Below are 6,072 nucleotides of genomic sequence, written 5' to 3' on the forward strand. Positions count from 1 at the left end.
GACTTTACGGGAAAAACAATTGTATGCTAAGTTTAGCAAGAGTGAGTTTTGGCTCCAAGAGGTAGGGTTTTGGGTCATATTGTTCGGGTAATGGCATTTGAGTTGATCCAAGTAAGATTTCTACTATCATTGAATGGAAACCACTTAAAAATGTAACCGAGGTTAGAAGCTTTTTGGGCTTAACCGGTTACTACCGAAGATTCGTAAAAGGATTCTCCATGATAGCAACTCCAATGACGAGGTTGCTACAGAAAGACGTTAAGTTTGAATGGTCAGAAAAGTGTTAGCAGAGTTTCGAGAAGTTGAAGACATTGCTGACTGAAGCTCCAGTTCTAGTATTACCCGAGTCGGGAAAAAAATTTGTGGTTTACAGTGATGCATCCTTAAATGGACTGGGTTGTGTGCTTATACAAGATGGCAAGGTGATAGCCTATACTTCATGACAGTTGAAGCCACACGAGAAGAATTATCTGACGCACAACTTAGAGCTTGTCGCCATTATTTTTACCTTGAAGATTTGGAGGCATTATTTATATGGTGAGACTTGTCGTATATTCACAGACCACAAGAGTTTGAAGTATTTATTGAATCTGAGACAACAGAGATGATTAGAATTAATTAAAGATTGCGAGCTGATCATCAATTACCACTCGGGAAAGGCGAATGTAGTCGTCGACGCACTAAGCAGAAAATCTTTGTTTGTATTGAAGGCCATGAACGCTCGATTGGCATTGTCTAATGATGGTTCGATCTTGGCAGAGTCAAGGACTAGGCCTACATTTCTTCAAGAAATTTATGATGCTCAAACTAATGAAAGTGACCTGCAAGCTAAAAGAACTCAATGTGAGTCAGGCATCGAATCAAATTTTCAGATCGATTTTGATGGATTCAAAGAAAGAGTATGTGTACTGAGGAACGATGAAATTATTCAGAGAATTTTGCAAGAGGCACATGATAACTGATTGTCTATTCATCCTGGAAATACCAAGATGTACAATGATTTGAAGAAAAAATACTGGTGGAATGGTATGAAAAGAGACATCTCCAAATTTGTATCAAAATGCTTGATATGTCAGCAAGTCAAAGCTGAACATCAATTACCTTTAGATTTGTTACAGCCTGTGATGGTCCCCGAATAGAAGTGGGACAGAATTACTATGGAATTCGTGACAGGATTACCATTGACCCCGAAAAAGAAAGATGCTATATGGGTTGTGGTTGATAAGTTGAAAAAGTCAGCTTATTTTATCCCGATAAGAACAGATTATTTACTTTACAAGTTAGCCGACTTGTATATATCTGAGATTGTGAGATTATAAGGGGTACCGCTATCGATTATTTCAGACAGAGATCCAAGATTCACTTCAAGATTCTGGAAGAAGCTACAAGAAGCCTTGAGTACCAAGTTGAGTTTTAGTACAACTTTTCACCTGTAGAATAATGGTCAGTCTGAACGGATGATTCAGATTCTTGAGGATATGTTGCGATGTTGCATCCTCGAATTTCAGGGCAGCTCAAAAAAATACCTGCCATTGGTAGAGTTCACCTACAACAATAGTTTTCAAACGAGTTTGAAGATGGAGCGATTATGAGGCCTTGTATGGTAGAAAGTGCCGAACTCCATTGTATTGGACAGAACTCAAGGAGAGTCAGATTCACAGAGTTGATCTGATCAAGGAAACCGAAGAAAAGGTTAAAGTGATACGTGACTGCTTAAAAGTGGCATCGGATAGGTAAAAGTCATATGCTGATCTGAACAGAAAAGAGATCAAATTTCAAGTTGGAGGTAGAGTATTCTTGAAAGTATCTCCATGGAAAAAAGTATTGAGATTTGGCCGGAAAGGCAAACAGAGTCTGTGATTTATTGGACCATACGAGATCACTAAAAGAGTTAGACCATTAGCCTATCGTTTGGCATTGCCACCAGAACTGGAAAAGAGTCACGACGTTTTCCATGTATCTATGTTAAGGCGATATTGATCAAACCCCTCTCATTTGATTTCACCGACGGAGATTGAAATTAGACCGGACATGACTTATGGTGAAGAACCGGTCAAGATTTTGGCTTGTAAAGTTAAACAGTTGAGAAATAAATATGTAGCTTTGGTAAAAGTTTTATGGCATCGAAACGGTGTGGAAGAGGCTACATGGGAGCCAGAAGAAACCATGAGAAGCCAAAATCCAAACCTATTTACTGGTAAGACTTTTGAGGACAAAAGTCCCTAAGGGGGGAGAAATGTAACATTCCGAAATAGGGCCTAGTCGAAACAATGGTTTTGGGACCACAAATCCGATGTTAAAATATTTGTTTTATGATTATTATGAGGTTTAGAATATGAAAATATACATGTGCTAAAGCTTCATGAAGAAATTCTATGAGTAAGGTGTCCAATTGGAAAATAAAGACCAATTTGAATAAATTGCAAAACTTGGATTCCAGAAGCAATTTGTATGAAATTGATTTGGAAAATTAATTAGAAGTCCTTAAAGAGAAATTTTCCCAATTTTTAAGTTTTTAGACAAAAATGGGCATGTATGGAAAAATTTAAAAGTTTAGTAAGGAAGGGCATTTTAGTCATTTAGTAATAAATGAAATAAAAAGGGAAAATGAAGGAAAAATTCACTTATCTTCTTCCTATAGCTGCCAAAATTTCAAGGGTTCCATAAGCTAGGGTTTTCAACATTTTCAAGCTTAATAGTAAGTGCTCCCTAGCCCCGTTTTTAATTTTCTTCGTATTTTTGAAATCCCAGTAGCTTACTTTCTTCATTTTTACCTATATTTCATGCTAGGGTTCATGTTTAGAGAACTACCCATGAATGAGATGATTGTATTTTGATATTTTATGAAGGAATATAAGAGTTTAAAGGATGGTAAACAACTTATACTAAGTGGTTTTTCATAGAAATAACTTAAAGGACTAGATTGTAAAAGTTGTAAAAAGTGGGTAGAAAAATGTGAAACAAAGGAAAATTTGGACTGCTATAAGAATGAAAAAAATTTGGCTAGGCTTGGGTAACCAGGAAATTTCATGCATTTCATTATACGAGCCTAGGGACTAAATCGTAAATAATGTGAAAGGTTAGGGGTAAAATGGTCATTTTGCCCGGTGGTGAAATTTAGGCTCTAAAAGAATAATGTGAGATATTGATAATTCACTTTTATTGTTATAGACCTCGAGGAACAAATTTCGGAGGCCGATCAAGGAAAACAAAAAGTTTCGGAATAACCGAAACGCAAAACCAACACAAATACCAGGTAAGTTCGAATAATTTAAGGTAAACCCATAATATGCTTAAATGCATGTTTTATGAATGTGTAATAGTTGTATATAATGATGGCATGAAAATTTATGAAATGTGTTAATAATAGTAATGACAAGATGATAAATGTTCCAGTTAAAGTTAAAAGGGAAATTCGATGGATAAACCATGACTTATGATAAACCGTAATTTATACATATTTTTATCCCATGCGTAGCACATTTATGGATGATTTCTCCTTAGATTTGGTGAATTCGATGCTCCTAATACTTTAATTTCATGTTTTATACTTAAGTGAGCATAGGAGAATAAAAAGAGTGAGAAACGGGCCAAAAACGGAGAAAACGGACCAACATAAGAAATCAACACGGCCTGGACTTCCTCACACGGGTAGTCCACACGGCCGTGCCGATTTGGCAGAATCGAAGCACGACTTTGACGGGTAGACCACACGCTCGTACCTATTTAACAGCCTTGACCACGGTCTAAAGCAATCGCACACGGGCGTGTCGCTGTCGAGCCCAAGTATAGTCCTATTCAGAAAAGGCCACTTTTGAGGGCTCTTAAGCATTCTAAAGCCTATTTAAACACCTGAGGAGGCACTATAAAAGGGGGATACAGAGGAAGAGGCAAGGAATTACTCAAAGAAAGCCGATTGATCCATCTCAGAAGCCGGATTCTTCTTCAAGACTGAAGATCTCCCTTCAATTTCCTTCAGGAGTTTTGAGTTTTCTTTATGTTTTGTTATCTTTTCTCTTTTGAGATGTTTTCTTTCATAATTATGAACTAAACCCCCTAAATACCTAAGGAGAATGAAACCTAAGGAGAATGAAACCTAAGACGAATCTTGTTATTATTATCTGAATTGTACGATAAATATTTGACTTGTTCTTAATTATGTGTTCTTAATTCTTGTTTTAATATTCCAGGATATTGATTCAAGTTAATGCGCTTATTCAGAGGAGCAAAAGTCCCTGTTTAAGAGTAAATTTGTCGTAATTAACCGGAGTTGATTACACGCCTAGAGATAGGGTGACAAGATTTTGCCGAATTAGGGTGAAACCCAATAAGGGATTCCATAGATCGAGTTAATGCAACATTAGGGTGTTAATTAGGAAGAGATTTCAATTAATTAACCTAGGGTTAAACGTTATTAGTCTCAAGAGAGATAATAATATAACTTAGGGATTTCTACGGATCAAGTCAAATGAATAAATCGTCTGATTCAGAGTTAAATAACAAGTGAAGTCTAGGTGGATTTTTCCTTGGGTATTATCTTAATCAATCGAGTTTTCCCAAAAGCTTTTCCCCAATTTTCTCTCTGTGCACCCTTAGTTTAATTAGTTTAGATAAACAAATCCCTTAATTTTTAGGCTAGATAATAAAAAGAAAGTAATTACTAGTACTCTTGGTTCCTTTGGGTTCGACAATCCGGTCTTGCTAAAGCTATACTATTGTTTGATAGGTACACTTGCCTTCATCATGATAATAGTTGGTTTCAAGAGCGATTAATTATAAATTTTTAAAACCTGTCACGAATATCATGTACTAAGTTTTTGGCGCCGTTGCCGGGGAACTAAGATATTAGGAACATTCAATTTTTATTACTTTAGCCATATTTACTTTTAGTGCAATCTATTTTTAGTTTAATTTCACTTTTCTAACTTTTATTTTATTTTCTTTTGGCAGGTTTTTCTAGTTTATGACCAGAAGAAACCCGTCACGACCATTACTTTTCGATAGTGAGATCGATCGCACAGTTTGCAGAAACCGAAGAGAAATAAGGCGAAGCTTAAGATACACAGAGGAAGAGCAAGAGGACGATACTCACACCAAAACCGAGGAGATGGCTAAAAACCAGGAAAATTCACTACCTCCTACGATTGCTGCTAATTAGAATCCTTCTTCGCGTACTATGTATGATTATGCTAAACCTTCTTTAACAGGAACTGAATCAAGCATAGTTAGGCTTGCTATTGCTGTAAATAATTTTGAACTAAAACCTAACACAATTCAAATGATACATCAATTTGTTCAGTTTGATGGTTTGTAGGACGAGGATCCCAATGCTCACTTGGCGAATTTTCTGGAGTTTTGTGATACATTTAAAATCAATGGCGTTTCTGATGATGCCATTCATCTTCGGTTATTTCCCTTTTCATTGAGGAACAAAGCTAAACAGTGGTTGAACGATCATTACCACGAGGGTCAATCACTACTTGGGAACAAATAACCGAAAAGTTTTTATTAAAATATTTTTCGCGGGCTAAAACGGCTAAATTACGTAATGATATCTCTTCTTTTGTGCAGACGGATTTAGAAACACTCTACGATGCATGAAAGAGATACAAGGACCTTTTGAGAAGATGCCCTCACCATGGGTTACCACTCTGGCTACAGGTTCAAACGTTTCATAATGGCTTGAATCCTTCGGCTAGACAGATGATTGATGCAGCTGCTGGTGGAACTATTAATAATAAGACACCTGAGGATGCTTATGAATTTATAGAAGAGATGTCACTGAATAATTATCAGTGGCAAGCCATGAGGACAAAACCAATGAAAATAGTCGGCGTTTTTAACGTCGATTCGGTCACCATGCTCTCTAATCAGGTATAACTTTTGAATAGAAAAATTTATAGTTTTCTTGGTTCTTCAAAGGTTCACCCAGTAATTCAGAAGCAAATGGAGGTGGATCAAGCAATTCAAAATACCCACCCTATGGCCATCACATGGAGAACGAGTAGTTAAATTACATGGGTAGTTAAATTACATGGGTAATAATCCTCGATCTCAAAATAATCCTTATAG

General features: G+C 36.5%; 1 non-coding gene across 1 annotated transcript; it reads right to left on the reverse strand.

Annotated features, from left to right (window-relative positions):
- Positions 1–5,538: 5,538 nt before the first annotated feature.
- Positions 5,539–5,645, reverse strand: LOC128296095 (small nucleolar RNA R71). The gene has a single exon (XR_008286643.1). It is a non-coding gene; the product is annotated as a small nucleolar RNA R71 (small nucleolar RNA).
- Positions 5,646–6,072: the final 427 nt, after the last annotated feature.

Source organism: Gossypium arboreum, chromosome 7 (genome assembly GCF_025698485.1).
Source record: "Gossypium arboreum isolate Shixiya-1 chromosome 7, ASM2569848v2, whole genome shotgun sequence".
Lineage (NCBI taxonomy): Eukaryota > Viridiplantae > Streptophyta > Magnoliopsida > Malvales > Malvaceae > Gossypium > Gossypium arboreum.